This window comes from Rhinolophus sinicus, chromosome 17 (genome assembly GCF_057876585.1).
Source record: "Rhinolophus sinicus isolate RSI-liver-muscle chromosome 17, RSI-T2T, whole genome shotgun sequence".
Taxonomy (NCBI): domain Eukaryota; kingdom Metazoa; phylum Chordata; class Mammalia; order Chiroptera; family Rhinolophidae; genus Rhinolophus; species Rhinolophus sinicus.
Window position 1 is genome coordinate 46,230,087 of NC_142517.1, and position 16,954 is coordinate 46,247,040.

The 16,954-nt window shown below is 38.8% G+C and overlaps 1 long non-coding RNA gene across 20 annotated transcripts in view; it reads left to right on the top strand.

Annotated features, from left to right (window-relative positions):
• Window positions 1-16,954, top strand: part of LOC109450257 (uncharacterized) — a 626,489-nt gene that overhangs the window by 483,272 nt on the left and 126,263 nt on the right. For 2 of the 20 annotated variants that reach the window (XR_012494921.2, XR_016019840.1), the window contains exon 6: window positions 4,666-4,710. The exons of 17 other annotated variants lie outside the window; for them this stretch is intronic. This is a non-coding gene — a long non-coding RNA (uncharacterized LOC109450257). Of the gene's footprint in view, window positions 1-4,665; window positions 4,711-10,244; window positions 10,264-16,954 lie in introns of those variants that run through there. One more of the 20 variants, XR_002137819.3, reaches the window with a different exon arrangement.

Sequence of the window (16,954 nt, forward strand, 5' to 3'; positions counted from 1 at the left end):
CCTTTTAAAATGGGATATGGCTCCTTCTTGTAACATTTCTGAAAGTGGAATCCTGAATTCATGGTGGTAGAAAGGAAAAAGAAAAAAAATCCATCTTGTATGTTCTCCTAATGAAATCCTAAAGTGTGATAGTGAAATTGGGATTTGGCATCAACCTCAAACAGCTGGAGCCATATGTTTCCTATTTTGTAAACTTTTTCTTAACCAGAAATGGCTAGCTACCTAGACACAGCCCAAGGTAGGACCAGCCCTCAACCAATTTAAAGAAAGCAGTTTATCGTTTATTTACTCATCAGGCATTGCTTTGTGCTGATTGCATATTAGGCGCTATTGCTCTAGCTAGTTCATTTTTAGCCCTTTCCCAACCTGCGAGCACTCTGTGTCCCTCTCTCTCTCACACCTCCAACAGCCTGTCCCTGTCCTTCTACCTCCGGGCCAAACCCTGTTCTCAGATCCTTCATTCATGTGAAGGTCAAAGTGGTTGATAACAGCTAAAAAGAGTTATGATTTCCAGGGTGATGTGCATTTTTAACAGGGATCAAATCTTTTCGGCTAAAAGGGCAGTGCTCTGGTGAGGTAATTACAGGCAGTGCTTCTCTGGAGCCTGATGAAGGCTGCTCCAATCTGGCCACTGCAATGGCACCCACTGCTCTCCTGAGGTCACGTCCATGACTTTCCATGTTTGTATCCCAGTGCTTGGCACGGTGACCAGCATTGGTGGCACTCAATAATGAAGGAAACTCTGGTCTGAGGAAAACAAGTTGCAACAATAAAGATGCCCTGATACAGATGAATGGTAAGATGCTGCATTAGTTTTGAACCAAAATGCTATGGGGAGAGGCCAGGTAAAGCCGTAAGAGGAGATAAACTAGTCCCATCGTTTGAACTTCCCAAGAAGTCAGTCAGTGTCCATTTTGAGAGACTTCTGGGAGTTCCAGTCAGCTCTCAGATCTACAGGTCTGGTTTCTCAGCAGCAATCTTACACTTTAATTTGCTGCATTTGAGTTGTACTGAAGTCAGGATAAAGACTAAATGTATTATTTAAAAAGTATTTATTGAGTACCCACTATGAACCAGGAATGCTGCTAGGCCTTGTGGAGGTGGTACAAGACCCAGTTCCTGCCCTCATGAAGCTAACATTCTACTTAACGAGTCTGATGTGAAATCATTAATTATGTAATTCGATATTTAATCGGAGTCGTATTAAGTGCTGCAAAGGAAAATTGCAGGGTACTGAAAAATCTTATGTCAGAGAGACATGACTCTATAGAAGTCAGGCAAAACTTCTCAGAAAAAAATAAGTCATTTCAGCTCAGCCCTGAAGGATGAGTCGGAGTTAGCCAAGCAGAGAATTCGTAAAAGGAGTGGACATTTCTAATGAACACCTTTAACATGTGATACCCTAGAGCTAATCCTGAGAACGGTCTTGATTCCTTTTCTTGATGTTGTTCATATAGAAAAGATTTTGAGGTCTTTACGACAAGCTGCCTATTCAAGGCTCTGAGTTCAGACAAAAGAAAACATTGCCATAGAGAAATAAATCATCTCCACAGATGCCGACAGCTTCCTGAGGCACATACAAGTCACCTATGGTCTCATCCACTGCTGCTTCTCTGTGCTCTCGCCTAGGTCATTAGCACGAACACCCATTTGACAGCCCCCATCTGTACACTCTAGGCCAGCAGCTTTCAAATTCTGAAATGTCTGCAGACCAGACTTTCTGTATGGCTCTGTCCAGACACCTTGAGGGGAGTAAAAGAACTTAGGAAAAAGAAAATGAGTCAAGAAACTGAAAACTTCAGAGAGAGCCTGGTCTGTGTAAGGGATACTTGAACCACCCCCACCCAGCCTTCTTTTAATATGGAGCCAGTACTTTGTAAGTTTGCACAATGGCATTCCCAAGCACATCATGCTACTTTATACATCATGATATTTTATATTGCCTTCCCTTGGCCCCGTTCTTCAGCTAATTAAATTCTTGCTCCTAAAAACTCAGTTCTGACATCTTATCCTCTTACCCGACTGGCCCAATCTAATTTAGATATCCTTCCTTTGTGCTCTCATAGCATGCTATACTTTTATACCTTATCACAGCTATGTTATAATCACTGATTTACTTATCTGACTCATCTATTTCTTGAAGGAGTAAGTTCCTTTAGGGCAAGGCTCATGGTTTAATCATTTTTATATCCTAGCTGAGTACTTAAAAAACACACTGAATGAATTAATGTCCGTGCATGGTAGTTACTTTTTCTTTCTTAGCCTCTGGAGAGACGTGGAAACTTGGATTTTGTGTATCTAGTAAACAAGGCTGGTTTTGTGTGTGGGAAACTCTTGACCCCTGCTAGTCTGATATGCGTCCCACTTATAGATAATCTTGTTATATTTACGTTAACCAGGTTGTTGCTCTATAGGCTTCCTTTGGAAACATCCTAAGAACTAAATAGACCAGTATACATGGTCCCAGCTGACCAATACATCAGTCAAGGATAAGGTTGGTTTTGATGTTCAGCACTGAATAAGAAGCAACCATACGCATGTCTGATCTTATAGCCAATGCATTTTAAATAATGTGCATGTTTCACATTAGGAATGGCATAATTTCTAAGATAGAAGCAAGGAAAGAATAAACTATGCCTGGCGGAATATTTTTCAAGTATTTAAATATTTACTTAATGAAAAAAGAAAAGGATAGATTAATAAAGAAATAATTGGATGCATGTAAAAATATAGTACAGTCCGCAGGAATCATCAAACCATAAGTTAAAATAAGGGACTTATCACTGGCAGAAATGACAAAGCCATCAAACATAAAAAATAAAAGCTATTGGAAGATCATTTTCCAACCAAACAGGGTACAACTATCATTCAAATAGTGGAAAAGAAGCACGTGCTGTTAAAAAGTACTAACCCAAAGGAGGCAAAAGTTTGCCGTATGAGGAGACTACATTGTAAACTCTAGAGAAATCCCCATACCATCCAGTCTTTCTCCTCACACTCCTCCCCTTACACACACACACACACACTCACCATCCTCATATACATACATCACACTTATCTTGTCTACTTGCTTTCCTGAAATAACCTTGATTTGAAAAACAGGAAGTTAGAGACAATAGTAAAATAAAAGAAAGTTCCGTCCAACTGAAACTCTCCTTCTTTCTCTGCCTATTTTTCTTCGAAGATAGCATAATTGCCATCTCTTCTATAAAAACCTTTTTGATCCACTATAGCCCGCAGCTAGCTGGCCCCGTCCTCTGCACTGTCACTACAGCTTACCATTTTGCCTCTTTGCACTATTTCACTACCTTTCATTACAGTTGCCTACATCTGTCCTTCATCTAGAAAAGCTTTCAAAGAGGGGTTGTGTCTTATTTGTCTTTATATTCTATTCTCCCTCTCTACTTTCTCCATTCCAAACCCAAAACCTGGCAAAAAACCTGGAACCCAAAACCTGGAACTCAGAAAATGTTGGATAGGTGGAAGGGAAGAAGAAAAAAGAAGGAGGTTTTATTTCTGAAGAAAAGACCATTTGTCTTCTTTCTTCAAAAATGTTTTATCTTTCTAAAATCAGGGGGCAGCGTTTTTCCCCTAAGTATTAGGGTGTGTGCCCTTGAACACCTCACTTTGGCAAAGGGCCCAAATTCCATCTCCAACCAGCTCAGGCATTTTCAGTTTCTTTGTGATTCATTCATGCTTTTCCCCTTCATGGACACATTAACATTTCATGGTGAGTGGGTCCCTGTTCAGCTGGCGGCCCCGCTCAGCCCCACACCTCTAAGCTGTCCTCACTTCACTAGCTCCCAATTGCCTGCCTCTTGGGGAGCTCTGTCATCATCCCCACATAGCTGGAGGAGTGTCTGTTTGCTGTTGGCATACCTAAGTTTTGATAATTAACAACATGAAGCAAATTCAGAGAAGCAGAGACGTCTGCAAGGCCATCTTCTCTTGCATGTGCTCTTTTCTAAAGCACCCTGTTTGTTTTAAGAAAATGAGAGACATACAGGTAATGAAAGAACTGGACAGATCTAATATCTGCTTAATTTAATATCTGGTCAAAATCTCTAATTTTTTTTCCCTCAAATACCTATGCATCTCTTACTTCCATGCCCACTGCATTAGTGACTCCCAGTGAGTTTCCTGTTCGATCTTGTTTTGTAAGTCAGTAATTTGTACCTTACACTCAAAAATAGCAAAAACCCATGAGCAAATTAGTAATTAAAAACCAGCATCAGTGAAGCACGGCATACAGGGATTTCTGTTCATTGTCTTCCAAAGGGGAATCACACACACACACACACACACACACACACACACACACACACACACAATTTGTTACAAGGCTAGCATTTCAGGATTTACTTTTGTGCCTTAGGCCCTTAGTAGGTGCTCAGTAACTCCCTGCTGACATACTGATGAGTTTTAGTAGCTCCCCGTTATTTCCAAAAGGACAGCATTTTCTAGACTTTTCTGATCAACAAATGAAACGTGCGTTTTTTTAAAGCTGTAGAAATAGAATAATTCCTATTGCGAGGTTATTTATTACCAGCCAGGCCCTCGTCTTGCTCTCCGGGGCTCTGATAATCACCTATTTCAGAAGCCATTAGCCTTCTGTGTGTTGTAAAGCACTCTTCACTATAACGTGTCTGTGCCTTTGTGTTCCAGGGGGCGGAATGGTGTGTACTGAAGGAACAGACCTCTGTTGACCAAGTAAGAAAGTCTTTGATGCACAAATAGTACATTAGACTGCTTTTATTTGATAGTGTTGAAATTAAACAGCGTGTAGAATCCCTGCCCAGCTATAGGAACATATAAAACCTTTGAGAATATGTACATTAATTCAAATGCTTCACATTACGGAAAACCAAACGTGTAAGAAAAATACACATCGAAAGAATGTAACAGTCAAGGCTTAGGCACTTACAGGAGGACAGCAGGAGCTGGATTTAACTTATTGATTTTAGAACCACTGTTTAAAAAAAAATGAGGCAAAATATTGCTTTTACTGTTTTCAGATAATAATGACTGTTGTTGCCAATTATAAAATTTAATTAGCTATATAAATGCCAGAGGAACAAATAGTGTGCTATTGTCTTGATATCTTTCCAGAAATTAGTCTTTTAAAATAAATTTGCCATATTAATCATCTAAAAATATTTTTGATCACTGAATTAATAGTTTGCAGCCTGTTTTCAGGTCCTCATTGCCATAGGTGATTGCTTCTTAATTACTACACGGGCTCTTTCTATTCACTCATATTAATTCATGTTTTCTGGCACAGTCCCAAAAGGCAGCCTTGCCCTATATCTTCTAATTACTTCTATAATTGAATTTGCCCACTTTTTCTAACCTATTTTTTAAACTGACTGTGTTTGTTCATGGTTTATTGTGTCTTTTTTGTGTCAGTTCTCTGCAAGCAGAATGTACATTGATTCTTTCCTCGTTTCTCATTAATTTTCAAGAGCTTTGCTGCATGTCTGTTTTTTCAGTCTGTCAGACCTATTGCTAGACCAAAAAAAAAAAAAAAAAGACTCTTATTATTAAAGGTTAGGTAAAATAGACTGAAGTTAATTAATTCATTAGTAACTCTGAGCCAATTACTGAAGCCTTCTCTTATTTATATACTTGTTAACAAGACAGAAATGAGAAAGGCCAATTACAGGCACATGTCCTTCAGAAGTTCAGCAAGCCCAGAGCTTATGCATTTACTGTCACCCTTCCACAAAAAATTCCAGTTTATGTATCAGATGTTTGAAACTGCATTTAAACATTATTGGCTACCACTCTATTCTATCTATTAATAAATTTTAAAGGGTTCTTCCCCATCCAGATATCTTTACTATGTCTACTATTACTAAATTCTTCTCAAATTATCTCAAGGAGTACTGCTTAGCCTTAGAGCAATTGCAAATATAGAAGAAATTTGACTTACTTTCTGATTTTCATTATTCTCTTTTTTCTAAGCCTGTAAGTTTTTAATTCTTGAACTGAGATCATTGATTAAAAGAGCTCATATACTAGCACTCTTTAAAATATGTTGTACTTGATTTTTCTTGAATGTGCCAAAACCTTACAGTATGTGGAAAAGCAGTGTTTTCCAGATTTTTCCTGATAACCAACTTTAAAAAATTTGACTGCTTCATCCATATAAACTACCTGCACAGTACATACTATATCCATTACTTCCCCTCCCCGCCTCAGAAATAGTTTGTTAATTTAATAGGGGTTAGGAGAGAAGGGAGCCAGTGATTGATTAGTTTTCCGTACATCTATATTTTGTTCATATGGTGGTGTCAGGATGGGGCCAACAAATGAACAGAGTCAATTGACACTAATGTCTCAATAAGTTGACTAGTTGTTTGAATTAAAACTAATATGAGTTATATTTTTTTCTTTTTTTTTAACTTTTTTAATATCATGTGGACATGATTTTCCATAGTTAAGTGATGCCAAAATAATATCAGGCTTACTGCTGCCTAACTTTTTAGTTTTTCCTCAGTCCCAAATGTATTAAAATTTAACCAATTATTGTATAGCATAATAATGATAATCACAACATTATAAAATTAGAAAGAATCTCAGCAGGTGATTAGTCCAGGTCCTTGATTCTTGGAAGACCAAAGGAAAAAAGTGTAAAATGTGTAGTGCACCTTATTCAGGAAGCCTTTCTTAATACTTCTTTTCATACCCTCTTTTTTTTTTTGTACCTTCTTATTTAGAACTATTTTTTGGAACTTTTCAGTTTACATCCTGCATTATAATACCTTGTATATTTTTCTCTGCTGAATTATTTTCTAATTGAGGAAGTAACTGTATTTGATACACTCTAGCCCCAGCATGTAGTGCACTGTCTTGCAAATAGTAGGCCCTCAATAAATATATGTCAAAAGAATTAAGGATGAGAAGTCCATAATCTCTCTTTAATGTGTTCAGTGTCTAACATCCCTCACTGTCTAGATTAACTAAAGAATTTCAACCTTGAAATCAGTTAACGTATCTTAATTTTCTGTGGTAACTGCAATAAATTGTTCACAAATATTCCTTATTAATTCATTACGTAAGTTTCTCTGCTCCAAGATTGAAAATCTATACTGATTTTTCCTAGAAGGAGCTGTTTTTCATTCCTTTAATTATATATGATTTTTTTAAGGCTTTACCAACCTCAAGTGTGTTACTTTGGGCCAAGACCACACAAGCCCTTGTTACTCTTCCCAATTCCATGTGCAGTGCCGTCTCTGTGTTTTCAGAAACACCTATGTGAAACAGAAATTAGATTTATTGGACTGCTTTACTCCTTAGAGCTTTTACCCATCAGTTCTTCATGCGCCTGCTTCAATGAAGCTGGTTTTCCTTTGGCTGACTTTTGGATATTGTCCCTGTCTTTCTGTTAACCCTTTCTCTCTCTCTCTCTCTCTATCTCTCTATCTCTCTCTCTCTCTCTCCTCCTCCTCCCTCTCCCCTCTCTTCTCTCTCGCCCTCTCCCTCGCCCTCTCCATCTCTATCTCTCTCTGTCTTTCCTTCTTTCTTTCTCTCTCTCCCTCCCTCCTTCTTCTCCCCTCTTTTCCTCTCCCCCTTCCTTCCTCCTTTCCTTCCTTCCTTTTTCCTTTTTCTTTGTTTTTTGAAATAAGGTATTTTATAGCTGTGTCTCCTAATATTAGGTTGGTGCAAAAGTAATTATGGTTAAAACGGTTAATAATTGCAAAAAACGCAATTGCTCTTGCACCAACCTAATAATAGCACTACATAGGTTTATAATGATTTCCCAGTGTACAACCTCTTCACAGATACCATCTCATTTCATTCTTACAGACTAAGCATTATGCAGATGAGAAAACTGAAATTCAGAGAGCTTAAGTGACTTGCCTAAGGCCACAAAACTAGTTACACTTTCAATTTTTAAATTCTTGACTTGTTTGCTGTGGGAACAAAATCCAGAAGGCTCCCTTTTCTTCGTTGATTCTTACCTTTTGTGTGAAGGAACTACCTAATGTATTCCCCAAACAGCTAGATAGGTCATTATAAGAAGGAAAATATAGCCTAGTACTTTCATGTGCATATATCATCCTGTGAAATGCAGATTCTAATTCATAGGTCAGAATTTCTAATGAGCTCTCAGGTTACCTGGGTGGGGTAGGGTGGGTGGGAAGCTGCCGGCCCATAGACCTCACTTGGAGTTATGAGGTCCAGTGGACAGAGGGAGGCTTTGGCGTTAGAGACACTTGATTTAAGTCCTGGCTCTTCTGGTTTACTAAGTATGACCTTGGTCAAGCTACTTAGCCCCCGGGAGCCTCAGTTTCTTCATCCTTAAAATGGGGGTAACAATACGTATCTTACTGAAAGGCAAGAATTGACTTTTAGTGAGTTGGCCTGCTTCCTCTCCACGACTGCCTGACTAATCTTCCTAAGGTCTCCCTCCACGCAGAAACTTTGCAGTGAGCCTCACTGCCTGGTGAATGACATACAAACTCCTCCACTTGAACCTCAAACGTTCAGTGTTAAAGCCAAAGTCAGCTTTCTAGCTTGTTCTCTCCCTACTGCCTACTCATACCTTACATGTAGCTAACACATCAGATTTCCTATTTCCTCTTCTTGGTTCACCTTTGTCCCACCCCACCCTTATCATATCTATAGAACTCTGTCCTTCCTTTAAGTCCCTTCTTCCATCCAGGCTCTTCCTGGAAGCATTTCTCCTGATCTCCATTCCCCTGCCACTCCCATCTCCTACTAGGTATGTCTCTCTAGCATCTGAATTTTCATAACACTCTGGTTATATCTTTGGGTGCTTTCTTTGCTTTCTTTTCTAGTTTATTGTATGTTCTGGTTATTTCTGTAACTATCTCATCTCCATGAGGATGGGAATCAGGTGTCACTCAGATATCACTGTGGTAAGAATATAGGTTTGGGGTGCACAGACAGGGGTATGTACTTCAGCTCCACCATTTGCCGGGACAAGCTTAACCTGTCTGAGCTCCAGCTTTCTCATCTTTAAAACTAGGTTCCAATAATACCCAACTTGCAGAATTACTGGGAAGCAGTATTGTATATAAAATACCTCACAAGTATCTAGCATGTAATAAGAGTTCATGTCAGTGAAACTGAATAGATTAGAAGTGACCATGCAATCCCAACTCAACGCAGACATTCATTCTAGTGTGCGAACGTCTGGACCCAAGCCCAGGTTTCCGATTTGTGTTACCATTTTAACATTTTCTTTTCTGGCTATGTTTGTTATGTCAGTGTTGAGTCTGAGAATATTCCATATTTGCCCCTCTTCGAATCAAACTACACTTGTTGATCTAGCTCCAATGAGTATAAAGTGATAATGGAAAAGTAACAAAGTATGGTTTAAAAAAAAAAAAAGCATGTGGCTTATAGGTAACATCGAGTTTTAATGCAAACTGCCACTCCCCCAGTTTTTCTAACCTTTCCAAGTTATGACAATCTCAGAAGTGGTATTTCGGGTTTTTCACTTTCTTCTTTATGTTTATATTTTTTGGATTTTTTTTTAAAGTAAAGAGCATATTATTTGTATAGGCCAGAAACAATAATAATATTATCGGGGTGACAGCAATAACTTTCAGTGCCCTAAATCTCCATTTTTGTAAATTGAATTCAGAAATTTCACTTGACTGTTCAGTGCCCTTGTGGATTTAAATGTTTTGCTTATTTCAGTAATTGCTAAGGAGCAATCCATTTCTCTTTTAATTATTATCAACTAATTTTAAAAATAACTAAATAAATAAATAAACTGTATCATCATTCAATTTAACCTTGCGGGGGTGGGTACAAACTAATATTATATATATAGAGATACATATATCTATATATATATATCTAGAAGTTAAATGTTGGCAGTGTAGCCAAAGTTGACTCTGCCTGGACACAGTACGAGAGATGGATCTAAGTTGCATCTAAACTTAGGGCTCTCAAAGCCAAAGCCACGGCTATAGTCAGTGTGTTGTTTTGTTGTGGGTAGAGGGATTTCAAAAGAAAAATAGAAAATAGGGCAAACCTTGTTTTAATCAGGGAGTATGTGGAAAGCAAATTAAATGCCTATGTTACAACTTATTCTTTCAGACTACCAATAACGTTTTCCCATAGCCTCAAGAGACAGTTCTAAAACAATGGCTCATAGTGCTTTTAGAACAGGAACTGAAGTTGTGTACTGGGCATGTACAGTCCTACGTAGGAGGAAAGCAGTGTGTAAAGCTGCTCTTGCCTCCTGGAAGAAAAGGAAAAAAAAAAACTGGGATTCTGAGTCAAGTATGTATGCATTTTCTGTTTTTCTGTCTTGTGGGTCTTTATTGCTAAAAATATTTTTATGAAATTGCTCTCTGCCTCTTAAGCTTTATGTGGTCTTGTTTGCTATTCTCAAATCTCAAACCATGATATAGTTATGAAACCTCTTGAATTATTAAAAGTAGAGAAATTGCATTTTGTTTGTGCCAGGCAATGTCTTCAGAAATAAGGATTTTACTTTCTATGAAAAAATATATATATTCTTTTTCATTATAAGCTAGACTATGGAAGGATACCAGGACATTGTCAGCTTGAAAGCTGTAATGTTGAAGCTGTCTACATAGCTGTAAATGAACTTGAGATTGGGTTCTTTTCATGGCCTGTTTGGCCAATGTAAAGCATCTTACTGGGTGATCAAATCTTGAAAAGTCACTTTGAGATTTAAGCTACCAGTCTGCAGCATACTGATGATCAATGTAACAACAACAGCAAAAAGGTATTTAGTTTTACTTCATGCAGCATAAGCACAGATTGAGACACGCTCTAGCAAATAAACGGCTACTAGCACAGGCTTCAAGTCCGACTAACCTGGACGTGAGCCCTGGTCTACCACTTGGCTGACCACATGATGCTCAGCGACTTAACCTCATGAAATCTGTTTCCTCATCTGTAGTATGGGGATTATAACATTTTATCAGAGTTAGGATGCTCATTCTTTCACATTTTAACATCCCTAATATCAGACTGCATCTTATAACAGATGGCGTGTCTTGGTTTAATTAGCAACATATTTTTCTGTCTTACTGGTACATAAATTAATTGTGTAGTTTACAAACTGTGACCTTGGATATTCAGTTAAATAATTAATATATACTTTATAACGTTGTTTTGAGATATACATAAAATAATGATGTAAAGCCTTGTGCCCTAGAAGCTGGCCCACAAAAGACTCTCAGTAAATAATACCCATTAATGTTGTACAGTATGACTTTTGTAAACGCTGGCATTTCCCTCTCTTTTTAGTCATAATTCATGTTTGCCAAAACTGAAAGTTAATTTCTTTGCAAAATCCTTGTTGTTGGAACAGCCTATTGAATTGTTCATCAAATTTCTTCTAATTTCTCTGGCACCAAGATATTGACCCTAAGGGTTTAAAACTGAAATATGGTCAAAGTAAAGGTTTGTGAAAGTGCACACTGATTTGTCAGATTAAGCTGTCTGCGCACAAAAAGAGGAGCACGCTTCAATGGTGTCTAGCCCTCACCAGCTCTACAGAAGAGTTGCTGAGACATAGCAGCATGTACAGAGTGGTTAAAGAGCATAGATTCTGGAACGGGACTGGCTGGGTCCAAGTCTCGGCTCTTCCCCTTATAAGCTGTGGAACCTTAGATGAGTTACTTATCCTCTCTGTGGCCTCCATTTCCTCCCGGGGTTGTGAAAGTTAAATGAGCAATATCCATAGTCATTGCGTTATAAGGCTGCTGTTACTATTGAAAATACATCCTTCTTGTGTTTAAGGTCCTTAAGAAAGGGCTGAGTTTTCTGACACTGGCAGGGGAATATTACCATCAATTTATTTTTCAAGCAGGTGATTGTTAAAATTCTGTTAGAGGCTTGGACCATATAAAACATATAACCTACAAATAGCATCTTTGAGATATGTGTGATCATGTGACCTAGCTGATAAAATTAGCCTATCTAGCAGTAAACACGTGACAGAAAACAAAGTATCAGGTAAGTCTGAGGTTGCTTTCAACAGCCTCTGGCATGTCTGTATATTATCTTGTTATGGCTTAAAATTCAGTATAATATAGGTCAGCCTGTATCCCCAAGAATGGGTCATTATAACTAGAAATTTTAAAATGGCCTCCTTCTAACATTTGTTCACTTATAACCCATATTATTCTAATTTTTTTTTTTAAGTTGTGAACATAACTATTGTGCCTAGAACAAGTCTGGCCATCAAGCATGTAGCTCTAAGCATTGAGATTGGTGTGGCTTTTAACTTATTGATCACACCTTTTAAATATAAGTAATCAACTCTGAAATGAAATAAAGCTTACCAATCGTTAATCATTATTTTTTGAGTGGTAATTATGTGGCAATTTACTTGAATAGTTGTAATCAGTACTATTTTTTCATAACCAAAGCACATTTTTAGCTTTTCTCTTTTCTCTTTTTCACATTTTGTTCACTGTTTAATATTTGTCATCAATGTCAGTATCAATAGACTACATAGCACAGTGTGTTGGAACATTGGTGTCCCAACAACAAGGCTCCAAAACCCAGTCTGTTACTCAACTAACACACAAATCTCCAGAAATATTTGTTCTTGCTCATGTCATATACTATAGGCTGGATGGCCCTTCTTTATCCTGTAGTTCTACCATCTAATGCATGCCTTCCAAGGTCATCCTGGTAGGGAAAGCAGAACCTGGAGGGACTCTTTTGGGAGTCAGTACTGGAACTGACTCCATTCAGTTCCATTAGCTAAAGCACAATCATACGGCCGTAACCAAATTACGAGAGAGACTGAGAAGTATCATCTTCCTTCTTGCCCAGGTAGAGAAAACAGTGTGATGAATACATAGCATTTTCTCTGCCATAGCTCCTTACTAGCCAGTATAACTTTGAGCAAGTTACTTAACTTCTGAGAGCCTCAATTCTCTTATTTGCAAAGTGGCAATAATAATACCTATCTCACAGAGCTTCTGTGTGAAGTGAGGAAAGGAGTGGAAAGCACTTAGCATATAGTAAGTACTTTATAAAATTGTTATGTTTTATTATTAATAATCAAGCACACACCTGCCTAGGACTAGGGCCCCTGAGTTCTCTAGTCCACACCAGTCTAGCTCTCTGCTAATCCCTTAGCCGCTGCCCAGCCTGTCAGGGATGCAGGGCTCAAGGCAGCCAAGATCATACTGCAGGGACTGAGATAAGGGGAAACCAAAGCCAGGGCAGGGCATTGAGAATGGGCTCTAGGTTCTCCAGTAGTCTTGGAGGGGAGGATTTTGAGGAGATGAATTAAAGGGGTGGCGAACAGAGGGGAGAACTAGTTGCATGAACTTGTGCTTAAAGTTGAACCCCAAGTCCCAAGATAGCAGCTGCAATAAAGAGGAAAAATGAACACATATTGAGTACTAACAATGTAGCAGGCATCTTGCTAGGGCTTTCACACAAGTGACTGACCTCATTTAATTCTCACAAGAATCCTTAGGTAAGAATCATTAACCCCCATTTCCAGTATGGTTAAAGTAACTCACCCAGGCTTACATAGCTAATAAGTGGCACAGTTAGGATTTGGTCTTCAAAGTCCTGGTGCAGTGCTCTTTGTACTACACCAGCACTTTACATCTCCTAGTGATGCTGGATTGTGCTGAGGACCAGGAGATCTCAGAGAATAGACAGGAAGTTTATCGTCCTCAGAGGAGCAGGAAGTAGATCCATGTGCCTCCTCAAGCAGTCCCTCCTAACCCTACTTCCCTCATGACCACAACAGCTTAACTCAGGGTCAACCTACGGTACAATGTATTTTCAGTAGACCCCTCTCAAACACACAAATATACCCCTGTCTGTTTGCTAATGTTTGAAATTGATTTCGCTGAAAGAGGCAATGAGTGTATGGATGGATTTCTATTAATACATATGTGAGATCATTTCCTTTTGTTGGCGGGGGGACACATGGAAGATAAAATGATTTTACTGAGTAGACCAACAATTTAGCTGGAGAAAGCTGATCAAACCAAAGCCAAAGCTCTTTGATTTCATAATCTGACAGCCTCTACACCAAAAACAAAGGTCCAGAAGAAGTTTTGAGTCCTAGAGTCATGCAGGGCTGGAATATGGTGGGAACTAGCCCCATAGTAAAGCCTCCTGAAATGAGCCCTGAGTATCGTGCCATAAAGTGCCCTCCGGGTATCCAAATGCAGCCATAAAAATGAAGGGCTTGGTATTTTTCAGGAACTGTTAAAACAGAAATACATCTGCAGCAGCAGAACTGAAATTCATCTAAGATTAGTTTTTTCTAATCTGTCAAAATAAATTTACTTGGAATTGTGAACAGCATAAACTGTAAGGTCCAGTCTCTGCTTCTGTTTCTAACACATGAGGATTCTACCTACTAGTTTGGACAAGTACAAGAAATAATTCATGACCCAACATGCCTCTCATCCTTTCAATATGTCTGGGACTCTTGTCATTTCTATGAAATGGTGTCTTCCGTACCATTTTCCTGGATACTACTTAGAACAGGGATTTCATAATCCACATGATACTCAGAGACAATACAGTGGAGTGGTTCATGGTTAAAGATCTGAGCTCTGGAGCCAGAGTACCTTTGTTTGAACCCAGGCTTCATCATTAACAAGCTGTCTAACTTTGGGCAAGATACTCCTGTGTGCCTCAGTTTCCTCATCTGTCATATTCAGAGGTTAATAGTGCTACCTCATAAGTTTGTTTCAAGCATTAAATAATTTAATATATGTAAAGCACTTAAAAAAGGGACTGACATGTGGTAAGAGCCCAGTTCTCCAGCAAGGACCTCAGGAATGAGGGAAAGGGGCTGAGGAAGAGAAGCGACAAGCTTTAACAGTGTCACCATGCAGTGGGACGGAGAAGAACTACCACAGAGCAGCTGAAATTTGTTTCACTAGTCTATGCCTCAACAGGTGAGAAACAAAAACCAGTGCTTCTCCAATTTTAATGTGCTTGTGAATCACCTGGAGATCTTGTTAAAATGCGATTCTTATTTATGAAGTCCAAGGTGCAGCTTGAGAGTCTGCATTTCTAACAGGCTTCCCTGAGATGCTGATGCAGCTGGTCTGCAGACCTCCCTTTGAGGAACAAGGTTCTTGCAAACACCTAGTTCCCAAATGCCAAATAGGCACTTTCTGTAGGATTAGAAAACACTCTAGGGATCTTTCCTTTTACGCAGCCTCTCGTCATTTTTGTCACATGTAATGGTCAAGAAAATTCTTGACAATAAGTAGGCTTCGGAGGAAAAAGGCATAGATATTCTATCTTATGAATTACATAAGTAGTTTAATCCTTAAGTGTTTGATGATTTGTTCCCTTAGAACTCAAACTGGCTTCTCCTTTCTGCTCATTAATTGTAAACTAAAGGATTAAGATGTTTTTTGAGGTAGGCAAAATGGCTCCATCTACTTTCTAAATAGGGACAGGATCAGCAAAACCAAGCATCCTCTTTCCAAATGATGACCTCTGCCAAGCACCCAGTCCTTTCATTTTAACTTCATGCACATTTCAAGGGAAATGCATACTGCATGTTTGTGTTCCACTGATACATAAATCATTGATATTTCTCATGAAAAGATTTTTGATTGTTAAGAAACTTCAAACTACCAGGCAGAGTTTTGCTAAGACCAAAGTTGGGCCTTAGCAAACAGATGGGTTGAACTGCATTCAGACTGGAAAAGTCTAAATCCAGTCAAATGACCATTTTTGACCTTGTGATTTCACACATTCAGGCTAAGTTAATTTTTAGTCCTTTAATCAATTTCTTCACTATCTTCTATAGATGCTTCCTCAGGATATGCAGAGACTGTGTGTGTGTGTGTGTGTGTGTGTGTGTGTGTGTGTGTGTGTTTTAAAACATACCCACAAGCAAAATCAACCAAGATTAAACCAGAGCCTTACAGCAAGAGTTCGCAAACATTTTTCTGTAAATAGCTATTAGTAAGTATTATAGTCTTTGTGGGTTATATGGTGTATTAGTTTGCTAAAGCAGCTGTAACAAAGGACCACAAACTGGGTGGCTTAAACAACAGAAATTTATTGTCTCTGTTCTAGAGAGGAGAAGCCTGATATCAAGGTGTCAGCAGGGCTGGTTCCTTCTGAGAGCTCCAGGACCCGCCCATGCCTCCCCCTAGCTGCTGGGGGTTTGCTGGACGCCTCTGGCATTCGTTGGCTGCATCACCCAATCCCTGCATTCATCTTCACACAGCTTTCTCCCTGTGTGTACGTCTGTGTCCAAATATCCCCTATTTATAAGGACACCAGTCATATGGGATCAGGGACCCATCCTACTTTAATATAACTTCCTCCTGACTTACCTAATTACATGTGCACCGACCCTATTATCCAAATAAGGTCACATCCTGAGGTACTGGGGGTTAGGACTTCAACCTATGGATGGGGGGGGTAAGGTGAGGGTGAGGACACAATTCAACCTATAACACACAATATCTGTCCCATCTACTCAACTCTGTCCTTGTAGTGCAAAAGCAGTGATAGAAAATACATATGCAAATAGGTGTGGCTTTGTTATGATAAAGCTGTATTTAGGAAAAAAAACAAGTGAAGGCCTGCAGGCAGTAGTTTACAGATCCCAGTCTAAGAGTATCTCTGATCCTTTCCAAATATGAAAGGAAACAGGAGGAGATTTGGCACTTGGCAAAAAAGAGAAGAAAAAACTTTGCAAGTTTTGGGAATCCCTACTTTATAATTTGTATTCCAGTCACAATGTTTTACAGTTAGCCTTATGTATTTTATGCTTACATTCAGATATAATCTGGGTTAGTATACACAGTTTAAATTAAGCAAACTGACACAAAGTTTTTAATGGTCACTGTAATTATCATCCTACCCTTTCTCTTTGGGCTGTTCCTATGTTCTAAAATGACAGAGAAATAGACTTTTCCATTTATCATTATGCTGCATGCTTTGATTTTAGTATGAATGTGTCCAAAACATTAAT